At 39.9% G+C, this 12,051-nt stretch overlaps 1 protein-coding gene across 25 annotated transcripts in view; it reads left to right on the top strand.

Annotated features, from left to right (window-relative positions):
- Positions 1-8,518, top strand: part of Epb41l2 (erythrocyte membrane protein band 4.1 like 2) — a 167,898-nt gene extending 159,380 nt beyond the window's left edge. For all 25 annotated transcript variants that reach the window (XM_050138229.1, XM_050138226.1, XM_050138225.1 and 22 more), the window contains one exon: positions 7,272-8,518. The gene's annotated coding sequence lies outside the window, so the exon portion shown is untranslated. The remainder of the gene's footprint in view (positions 1-7,271) is intronic.
- Positions 8,519-12,051: the final 3,533 nt, after the last annotated feature.

Raw genomic sequence — 12,051 nt, 5'->3', positions numbered from 1 at the left:
TAACTCATTAGCATGAGACCAACCACATTTGGTTACTAGTAGCAATACATGAGATAACTTAAATGACAAGTACTATGGAATTAGTTAATATACTAGTTGCTTCCATGTAATGACTAAAGAATTCTTGATGAAGTGCATAATTATGACATCTGTTAGGATTTTATAAAACAGGTCTTATCACATAAAGTACACAGTAACATTACTTCTGAAAGCTTGTACTTTGAACAGTCAGAGGGCAGATAACTCAGGGAAATGCTGAGGCCACAGAACATTCATCTTTTGCCTTGTATAGTAGAACTGTTTGCTCGTCCATCTGAAGAGAGTGAGAACCCTTATTAGGTCATAGCCTCAGTGCTAAGATTTTTATTTTGCTAATTTCGTCGACATGAAATGATATATAATTGTGATTGTAATTTTAGGTTTTTTTTCCATTTTTTTTGCATGATTTTTTGTATTGTTTTGTCATTTGCTTGTTTGTTTCTATTTTAGTGATTTTAGCCCTAAATACTTTCTTCTTTGTTTTTAGCACTTAAAACCTCAGGCTTATTTTTTTTTTTCCAGATGTAGTTTCTTTTCTTTTGCTGTTTTTATTGAGCTATATATTTTTCTCTGCCACCCTTCTACCCTCTTCTTGATCCCCATGCTCACAATTTACTTAGGAGATCTTGTCTTTTTCTATTTCCAATGTAGATTGGATCCATGTTAGGGTTCTCATTGTTGTCTAGGTTCTCTGGGATTGTGAATTGTAGTCTGGTTTTCTTTGCTTTATATCTAAAAGCCATTTATGAGTGAGTACATATGATATTTATCTTTCTTGGTCTGGATTACCTCACTCAATATGATGTTTTCTAGATCCAACTATTTGCCTGAAAATTTCAAGATGTCTTTTTTTTCTGCTGTGTAGTACTCCATTGTGTAAATGTACCACTTTTTTTTTTTTATCCATTTTTCAGTCGAGGGGCATTTACGTTGTTTCCAGGTTCTGGATATGATAAATAATGCTGCTATGAATATAGTTGAGCATATGTCCTTGTGGTATAATTGAGCATCCTTTGGATATATGTATATATACCCAAAAGTGGTATTGCTGGGTCTTGAGGTAGGTTGTTTATTAATTTTTTGAGAAATCACCATATTGATATCCAAAGCAGCTCTACCAGTTTGCACTCCCACCAGCAAAGGAGGGGTGTTCTCTTTACCCCTCATCCTCTCCAGCATAAGTTGTCATCAGTGTTTGAGCTTAGGCACTCTTAATAGGTGTAAGATGGAATCTCAGAGTTGTTTTGATTTGCCTTTCTCTGGTAACTAAGGATGGTGAACATTTTCTTATGTATCTTTCAGCCATTTTAGACTCCTTTGTTGAGAGGTCTCTGTTTAGGTCTGTACTCCATTTTCTTTATTGAATTATTTGTTCTTTTGATAACCAATTTCTTGAGTTCTTTGTATATTTTGGAGATCAGCCGTCTGTCAGATGTCAGGGTGGTGAAGATCTTTTCCCATTCTCTAGGCTACCAGAATGCTGCTCAGTTTCAGGAATTCCCATTTATTAATTGTTTCTCTCAGTGTCTGTGCTACTGGGGTTATATTTAGGAAGTGGTCTCCTGTGTCAATGCATTCAAGTGTACTTCCCACTTTTTCAGTTTAGTGTGATTGGTTTTGTGTTGATGTCTTTGATCCATTTGGACTTGAGTCTTCTGCATGACAATAGATATGGATCTATTTTCATTCTTCTACATGTTGATGTCTGGTTATGCTTAGCACCATTTGTTGAATATGCTTTTTTTTCATTTCTATTTTTTGCTTTTTTTGTCAAAAATCAGGTGTTTGTAGGTGTGTGGATTGATATCTGGGTCTTCAATTCAGTTCCATTGGTCCTCCTGTCTGTTTTGAATGCCAATACCTGGCTGTTTTCAGTACTGTAGCTCTGTAATAGAGTTTGAAGTCAGGAATTGTGGTGCCCCCAAAGTTCTTTCATTGTACAGGATTATTTTGGCTATCCTGGGTTTTTTGCTTTTCCATATGAAGTTGAGTATTGTTCTTTCGAGGTCTGTGAAGAATTTTGCTAGGATTTTGATAGACATTTTAGCCCTAAAAGTGATTATTCCTTGCTGTACTCCTTTGGGTATGATTTCTTTTGTTTTCTTCCTTCCTTCCTTCCTTCCTTCCTTCCTTCCTTCCTTCCTTCCTTCCTTCCTTCCTTTCTTTCTTTCTTTCTTTCTTTCTTTCTTTCTTTCTTTCTTTCCTTCAAGAACTTACAGGTGTGCCCTTAAGTTACCAATACTAGATCTGGTCCTTTTTTTTTTTTTTTTCATGTAGTCAGTGCAGCGAAACTTGCTTGACTGTCTTCATCGTGTCCCATAGGTTTGGCTGTGCTGTGTTTTCATTTTCATTCTATTCTAAAATGATTTTAATTTCTTTCTTAATTCCTGTCTGATCTCCCTTTTCATTCGGTGGTGACTTGTTTAGTTTCTATGAGTTTGTAAACTTTCTGTTATTGTTGATTTCCAGCTTTAATCCCGGTGGGCAGATAAGATGCAGAGTCTTACTTCAATTTTCTTGTATCTGTTGAGACCCACTTTGTCTCCAAGTATGTGATCAATTTTGGAGAAAGTGCCATGACCTGCTTAGAAGAAGGTGTGGTCTTTTGTGTTTGAATGAAAGTGTAAATGTTTGATTAATAACGTCATTTAGTTCCAGAATTTCTGGTTTTGTTTTTTTGTTGTTGTTGTGTTTTTGTATAAATGACCTATCTATTAGTGAGAGTTGGGTATTAGAATCTCCTACCATCGTGTATGAGGGTCACATGTAAGGTAAACAAGCTAGATAGGTTTGGGAGAATTGATTGACGTATTAAGATATTTAACAAGTATTCAGAAATGCTTGGGTGGGTTAGGCAGTAAGAATTTGGCCCCTCTTGTCACAGGAGGGCTATGCTCCAGGGAAGGAGGTATGACCGTTAGGAGGTAAACAGGCAGACTGTTAAGGTGTTCTGAAGGACTGCCATCAGTGCAGCCTGTCATTTGGAAACAAGCCAGAGTGTGAATCTCTAGGTAAAGAGGAGTTCTCAGCGCTTCAACATTTCTACCCTCTGACAGGCTACCGCTCCGTCTGGAATGTTTTCCTTTGCTGGCCAACTGTCAGGAAGCATCAGTTTGTCCTGCCAGCATCCCACAGAGGCAGACAGTAGGTGGCCCAAGATAAGCAGCAGGACCAGGACAATGTATATCCTATAGACAGAGAATAATCGCTGTCTGCAGTGTATCTTTCTCTCCCCTCATGTCCCTTCCTAACCCGGAAGAAGAGCACTAAGGTTCACCAAGGGTTCACTTTCGATAAAGCTCTGAAAGTAGGGCAAAGGGAATGCCCAAAATCGGTCAGAAAACAGCTTGCAAAGAACTTCCCAGGACTGTCTTTCTCAGCTAGTGGTGGGCAGCTTAAGGTGAGCAAGCGTTCAGCCTTTGTGACTTTTATGTCCTTTCAAGGCTGTTCCCTCTGCCAGCTTATCCCAACTGCCTTTTTATTAGGGCTCAAGCAGACACAAAATATTAACAACCTGCGTGTCTGGAGTGGTATATGTTTTCAGAGTCCTAATCAGGAGAGGAATCCTGGCTTGGTGTGATCTGTAGGTGTCACACTGAGCCACACACAGGTGTTGCGACTCAGCTTCTGTTGGCTTCACCAGTTGTCTGAGCTTCAAATGAGCCTTTTTGAAATGCTCCATCCTGGAGTAGCCACTGCTGTCAGGTGCAGTGAGAGCCAGAGTAGGAAATGATGGAGGAGTGGCAGCACCTGCATTTCTCCATCCGTTTATTTGTTTATAGGGCATAATGTCTTGGTACTCATTTGATACTACCTAACTGTTGTTTTTCAGATATATCAAATATTTTTCTATTTTATTTGTTTAGTTGCACTAGTGTATTATTTAAAATTAGAACCATGTTACATTTAGTATTTATTATAGATTGATTATTCATGCACTGCTTTTACACTAAAATAGTAAAGCTGGCTAGGGTTGTATATAATTTTAGGCACAGTCAGTTTTGTCTGAACTGCTGTGGGATGTCAATATGGTGTTACAGATGTGGGTTAAACATTGCCTAAAAGAAGAGGTCAGGATGTCATTGCTGTCACCCACACAGCACCACCAGCTAGTCCTATTTCCTACCCAGGGTGTGGCATTGGATATAGTCATTAGTGACAGCTTTTCCATATGAAACTGTTTTTGTCTGTCATTAAAGAGAGGTTATAACTTTAAAGGGGCAGAGACTGAAGACAATATTAAGGTCCTGCTCCGAGAGGTAGGCTGTCCTTTTTACATGGCACATGACTGCACTCATTTACACAGACACGGTACTGAAAAGCCTTAGAAGTCTGTCAAAGCTTCAGAGATTGGAAAAACATCTTTTTAAAGGAAGCAAGGGCTTCTCTGGATATCACAGAGAGCAACTAACCAACCAAAGAGAACAGAAAAATGAGCCTGGTGTTTTCTGCATATATAAAAGAATTGGAAAATGGAAATAGTTAAAATAGAAATTAGTGCTTGGCTCTAGAGACAGCACACATCTGGGTTTTTATTCCCAAGCCCTGTCCATCAGGTTACATTACAGCTTAATCTTTTCACTTTGGGATTCATTAATCTATACTGTGACCATCCTGTGGCCAAGACTCTATGGTGTCTATGAGAAGGAAAGGAGCAGGAACAGAGACCCGCATACTTTGATAGGTGGGCTAGATAAAGGTAGTTAATAGTAACACCTTCCTGTGTAGAGCACTGGGATAATCAGATGGAGATGGGGAGAAAGGAAAACGACCAGACCAGTGGAAGGGATGTTGGATAGAGCAAATCAATCCTACTCTGCAGTTGTATCCAGGTTCTAAAAGAGCAGGAAAGATTTGCTAAAAACAAGTGTGCCTTCCCTTCTATGTTACTTGTTACTTGGTAGGTCTTTGCATAGGATATTTGAGTGCAGCAATCACATGTTCACCACTGTATGTTAGTAATATATATCAATAGTGTATATGATTGGTTGGTTTGTTGTTTGATTGATTGAAAGTGTGCTAGAATCAAAACAACTCTGAGATTCCATCTTAACACCTGTAAGAATGGCCAACATCAAAAACACTGATGACAACTTATGCTGCAGAGGTTGTGGGGAAAAGCGAACTCTGCATTGCTGGTGGGAATGCAAACTGGTACAACCCCTTTGGATGTCAGTGTGGCTATTTCTCAGAAAATTAGGAAACAACCTTCCTCAATAATACCACTTTTGGGTCTATATCCAAAGGATGCTCAATCGTGCCACAAGGACATGTGCTCACTATGTTCATAGTAGCTCTGTTTGTCATAGCCAGAACCTGGAAACAACCTAAATGCCCCTCTACTGAAGAATGGATAAGGAAAATGTGGTACATTTACACAGTGGAGTACTACACAATGACATCTTGAATTTCGCAGGAAAATGGATGGAGCTGGAAAACATTATTTTGAGTGAGGTAACCCAGACACAGAAAGACAATTATTACATGTACTCACTCACGGGTGGTTTTTAAACAAAAGCAAAGAAAACCAGCCTACAAACCACACGCCCAGAGAATTTAGACAACAGTGAGGACACTAAGAGAGACTTACGTAGATCTGATCTACATGGAAAATAGAAAAAGACAAGATCTCATGGGTAAATTGGGAGCATGGGTACCTTGGGAGGATAGGGTTGAAGGAAAGAGGAGAGAGGCAGGGAGGGAAGCAGAGAAAAATGTAGATCTCAATAAAAATCAATTTTAAAAAAAGTGTGCTAGATTATATGGTGTCCTATAACAGGGAAACCATAGTACTGGGATCAAAAGTGTGTGACTCCCAAACACTGGGATTAAAGATGTGAACCACCACCACCTGGATCTATCTCTGGATTGATAGTGGGTATCCTAAGGTTGCTTTGAACTCACAGAGATCTATCTGCCTCTGTCTCCTATAGGAGGAGGGCCCACTTGTTCGTCCTGGCCACCCAGGTCACTTAGACCAGAAGTAATCACACAGAAACTATATTAATTAAATCACTGCTTGGCCCATTAGCTCTGGCTTCTTATTGGCTAACTATTAATTTAACCCATTTCTATTAATCTGTATATCACCGTGAGGTCATAGCCTACCACCAAAGTTTCAGCATGTGTATCTCCACCAGCTCCATGGCGTCTGTCTCTGACTCTGCCTCCTTTTCCTCCCAGCATACAGCCTAGCTTTCCCTACCTAGTTCTGTTCTTCCCTGCCGTAGGCTCAAAGCATATTTTTATTCATTAACCAATAAAAGCAACACATAGACAGAAGGACCTCCCACACCAGTCTCCTGAGTTTATTAAAACACGAATAATATACCTCTGTACTCTAAACCTTCTGTGTCTCTTCACTTGTTCTCAGCACCTAAAGTAATCTTCCCTGTTCATCTTAATGAAGTAAAAACAGACTGACTTTCCCCAAATCTAGTTTAAAGCCTGCACTGGTTAACTTTTATTTTTATAGCAGTGTACTTCACCTGACCGGGAACCAAATAGTACTGAATCCTCCATGTACTGAAGCGGACCTATGTGTCACTACTCCTGTTAGATGCCTGGAACCAAATAGTACTGAATCCTCCATGTACTGGCCCCCTTTGCCTTTTCAGTTAAGGGGCGCCCTTTATGACTTCCTTTTAGTGTATCTGAATCGCAAATACCTCTCTGCTCAGGCACTTTGGGACCATTAATAAAGGAAATAGGGGCTCCTTGAATGCAGCCTCTATGAGGCCATGACATTTGACCTAATAACCAACAGGGCTGCTAAGTGATGAGTGGGTAAGTAGCATATCCATACTGACTCACAGTCGGGGTGGGGCTGGGGAATAGCCCTCGGTTTCAAACTTTAGTTTTGAGTTTTCCATTTAATGTTTTTGGACCACAATTGACTCTAGGTACCTGCAACTGCAGAAGGGAAAACCAGATAACAGACATTGGGATGGGGTGGGGGTGAGGTTACACTATGTGTGTCGTCTCTTTTGTGGTAATTACATCAGGTAGTATGGTCTTTGTTGCGAGGTCTATACTTGCCAATTTCCCAGAAATTATAAGGCATCTAAGTTTTGGAATGAGCTGTTACGTTTATTTCCTGTTAACATAGGCAGATAACTGTTGATTACTTGATTGAAAAGTTTGATTACTTAACTTTCTATTTAAGTCTGTTTTTGGAATAAGCTTTATGTCTTTTTTGTTTGTTTGTTTGTTTGTTTGTTTTTCTTTCCTAGAGAGTCATTTTTTTAAAAGCAACCTTCAACTTCATGAATCTGAAGAACTTTGACCATTCCAAGTCTTAATGCCACACCACTACTCCAGCAGTTTTGTGCTACAACTGGTAACGATGGCCAGAAGCCTGAAGAATTAAAATGCCAACACCAAACCTTACCTTAACAGCTCTGGTCCATACTGTTCCCATGTATCTCTAATATATTATTTGTTTTATAACCACTTCTAAATATTCTTGCTTCCTCTTTTCTTTCTGTCTTTTTTTCTTTTTTAATTCTTTGGTTTTTGTTAAGAGTTTTGTATTTGTTTCCTTTTCCTACCTGTTTTTTATGACTCATTTGCTCAAATGACAGTGAACAAAGCCAGCTCGGGCTGGTAAGGTGCTGTTCACTTGAACAGGTGCTGTTATATGGAAAGGAAACTCTGTGACTAATTTAGATAGTGGTTTTCTCTCTTCGAAGTAGTTTCCATTGTACTCGTACAGTCGGTATCTGCAGTTTTCAGACTGCAGTGGATGTACTGCATGAGGACAGATTAATAGCAATTCGGAGCATTTTTTACATCTTGAAATATTTCTAATATTTGGGAATTTCACTATGGATGACTTTTATATTGACTTTCCAGTCCTGTGACTTTATATTTAATAAAGTCAGAGACTCTCTAGACTGGAGAATTATGAAGCTCACTGACCAAGCACTGTGTTCAGAGACCATCACCCACAGTGCAGTACTTCTCAGACATACTCTTTGCCACAGCATTCCAGAACAGGAGGAGAACCACGGAATGTGCCCTTCTCTTTTCCTACTAAAAGAAAATCAGGCAGCTTAAATTAAAGCCTTAGTGCTTTCTCTCTTAACCTTTCCAGTTTCAGTACTTCCCATTATTTGAACACTTGAGTAGAACACTTGCTTTGTATTAAACTTTGTCTACATGTAAAACTGACCTTTTGTTACTGAGCAGATATATCTCTTTAAGATAGTTTGATAACTCACAGGTTTGAAGATGCTGGGGATAAGAGGGTTGGGGACAGTGGTGGGGGGTTCTGTTGGTTATATGAAAGCTATTCCATTTAAAGCTGACACCAGAGACCTGATAGGGACTTATTAACTGTATTGAACATGTCTTTCATTTGCTTTTGACTGTATAGTTAATGATGCCAGGTTAGATTTATAGCAGCATCAAGTTGTATTAAATGATATTTTGCTTTATGTAATACTGTTATAAAATAAAACTTTGTTTATTCTATAAACTTGTCACTTCTTTTTAGAAACATCAAAGAAGTAAACTGGAATGCTACTTTTCCATCAGAAAATCTAGTATTTTTAAAAATACTTAATAGCATTTTAAGAGCGGTTAAGCTCTGTTTTTGTTTGTTTGTTTGCTTGCTTGTTTTAATTTGTTGCTGCTGCCAGCATCAGCAATCTGAACTAGTGAAAGCATTGTGGAAAGATTCCTTGTACCTCGTTAAATGGTGCCCCTCACTTGTTTGAATTCTGCAAGGGAGATCTGACCTTTAATTGGTGTACATTCAGGAAGATTTCAGCTGCACCATTTGTGCCTTGCTGTTCTGCTCCATGTGCTACTTTATGTCCACTGTGTCTCCATGCACCGTGTGGAGCAAGCTTGCTGAGGGACTTCATCCAAGTGTAATTGGAATGGCTTACTGGGAAGCTCTCACCAAGACATACCACTTTACACAGAAAAATGGTCAACAGAGTACAATCTTTTTGAAATGTTATATAGAATTCTTTATGTAGTCATTTAAAATGAGCACAGGAAATATAATTTGCAAAGCTGTCTTCTTTGAGATCTGTTCCTACTAAATTATGTCTCAACTTGTGAAAGGCCTTTCTCACATTCTTTCCAATTGTTACAGAAACAACTCTCCAGAGAAGGCTGTCTCAGCTAGCCAAATCTTGGAATATTATGAAACCAAATGTGCTTCTGTACATATATTTTCCATCAAAAACTTAGTATTAGGGATCTCATTGGACTTCCCACAGGGCAGAGAACCCTGATTGCTCTTTGGGCTGACGAGGGAGGGGGACTTGGTTGGGGGAGGGGGAGGGAAAGGGGAGGCGGAGGTGGGGAAGAGACAGAAATCTTTAATAAATTAAAAAAAATCATCTACTGCTGGGCGGTGGTGGCGCACGCCTTTAATCCCAGCACTTGGGAGGCAGAGGCAGGTGGATCTCTGTGAGTTCGAGACCAGCCTGGTCTGCAAGAGCTAGTTCCAGGACAGACTCCAAAACCACAGAGAAACCCTGTCTCAAAAAAGCAAAAAAAAATAAAAATAAAAAAATAAAAATCATCTACTGACCTTCCTGTGATGGGGACTGAGCACTCTTCTGTACACGGACCTCCTGATAATACCAATGATGGAAAGTGCCTCTACAGCACCTGTGGACTAGGCAATGCACTCAGTGCATGAGATCAGTCTTATTCTGCTGAGGCAGCATGAACAGGGGTCCTGGAGCAATCTGGAACATTTTAGTGAGATAGTGCCCAAAGAGCCGCTCGGAACAGTGTTGATGATTACCCCTGGTGGGAACATCAATAAAAGCCATCTTTAAAAATACCTTGTACTTCTGTTCTGACAAAGGGGTTTTCAGAATGTCTTAATCTCACTTGTAAACTGGACCAAATGGCAGAGTAAGTAGGAAAGCAGATCCAAGAGTTTCAAGAAACAGATTAGAAGTTTTTAAGTAGAAAGAAATATTTTTAAATCCTTAATCTTATTAATTAAAATAAAAATCCTTACGAGTGTTTGCTTCCTGCCCCAGTCACTTTTAGGTCATTCACAGTAGGATCTGCACTGTAACCTGACACTGGTAACTCAGAATCTAAAGGAGGAAGTTTATTTTGTCTTACTAGTTCAGAGGGTTACAGTCCGTCACAGTGAGGCAAGCATAGGGGAGCAGATCACAGGCAGGCTTGTGTGGCATTCATCTCTTAATGCACAAAAAAGAAGCAAGGCATTCAGGGCAGTGTGGAATTATCTCGGCTTGAGAAAAAGACAGGCTAACTGAAAGATAGATCCATTATATTTTTCTTTATTATAAGGGCAAACTCATGAAACAGGAAGGAAGAAGTCCAAGCTCAGCAGTGTAGAGTGGGAACCACAGAGAGAACAAACTTTGGGCTGCCCGGTACCCAGAAAGCCACACCCTAACTTGGTCCCACCTCTTAAAGATAATTGGTTGACAAAGATTTCCCTATTAGGGCAGGACCTTGGACAGGTGTAACTTTCACGACCCCAGCCATAATGTTCCATTTCTGCCAACCACAGCCCACCTCCTAATGGCTCTACCCATAGTTTCAAAATGAAATGAGGGGGCCAAGTGCACAACACATGAACCTGTGGGGGACATTGCAGATTCAAACCATAGCATCTTAGAGCATGCTTTGAAATTTTTAATCTGAAATGCGTTTAACAGTTCCAAATTCTGGCAGTTATAAGGTATGAATTCTGATTTCTAAGGTTTACTTTTGCCAGAGAACTTGAGATTTCGGGAAAATTCTGTAGTTGACTTTCTTGTTGCTACCTGAAAGCACTGAAATCTTTGGAAGGATTAACTTTTATATTGTGGGTAAGAGATTACAAATACCGTTTCATGTACTGTACTCCTCTATGCCTAATTTTCTGTCTTACCGGCTAGGTTCAGGATGTGGAGTGGCCATGGACTAACATTCCACTTCTGGAAGCCTTTGAAGCATCATCTTGGGCAATATTAAACTGCCAAGTTACTAATTCAATTAAAAACAACAAGAACAAAAAAGATGAAAAACTAGAACAGGTGTAAAGCTGGGTATGGTGAATTGTGCCTATAATCCTGGCACCTCTTGCTCAAGCATCCTTCAAAGCCAAAGCTCGGGCTTCAGACGTTCTGTTTCTGGAAGAAGAGGGAGCAACTGTGATGTCTGAGCCACACATTTGGCTGGCAGCTGCCCAAGATGGGACTCTGCTGTGTCCTTTTCACACCTCCTGTTGAAGAAAGCATTTTTACACAAACTGCTTCCACCAGGGGCTAAAAAGAGATCCTTCCCAGAACTGAAGGAATAGTGTTATTTCTTCCATATGGCATTAGCACTTAGGAACTACCCAACTTCGAAAGACCCAACAGATATTCTTGATATAATTGAGTGCTATTATATAAAAACCTAAAACAGTTCTGTAGCTCCCGTGTCACTACGGGATTGGTTGCACGAATTGGGAACCAGCCTGAGAATTAAAGACTCACAGACAGGCGGAGACATGGGTCATTCTTGATACAAAAATGCCAACTTTATTGACCTCAGGGGCAACTTATATAGGGCTCTGGCTATGCCCCAGCTCTCGAGATCTTTCAGCTGCAGACCCATCAGAACCCACTCTCCTGCTATCAGGGTCTCATGTTCAGAGCAGCTGCAGCCTGCTCAGAGCAAAGGAAAACAAATTGTTTACAGAAAATTCAGGGTCTGGGTCTGCAGCTCCCAGTAGCTCCCAACACTATTAAAATGGAAGTGCCACCAGTAAACTCACTGGATGCCTGAGAAGAATTTCAGGGTGGGGCCTAAAGGAAGAGTCAGGAAATTATCAGGCCACAATGGAACGTTCTGACTTTTGATCATTAAAATTGTATGCTTGTATGACTGTCACTGCCAAAATTGATGCATTTAAACACACACACACACACTCACACACTGGCTGTTTCTTAAGTAAACTACTCAAAGCACAATGGAGTCATGTGCAAAGGTTAGAAAATAGCCAGGGATAGGGTGTACTAAACATTTTGTTGCTAT

This window comes from Alexandromys fortis, unplaced genomic scaffold (assembly GCF_014885135.2).
Source record: "Alexandromys fortis isolate MF-2015 unplaced genomic scaffold, M_Fortis_MF-2015_v1.1 scaffold_14, whole genome shotgun sequence".
NCBI classification, from domain to species: domain Eukaryota; kingdom Metazoa; phylum Chordata; class Mammalia; order Rodentia; family Cricetidae; genus Alexandromys; species Alexandromys fortis.
The sequence above is the reverse complement of the archived record's forward strand: the minus strand, read 5'-3'. Positions and strand labels throughout refer to the sequence as shown.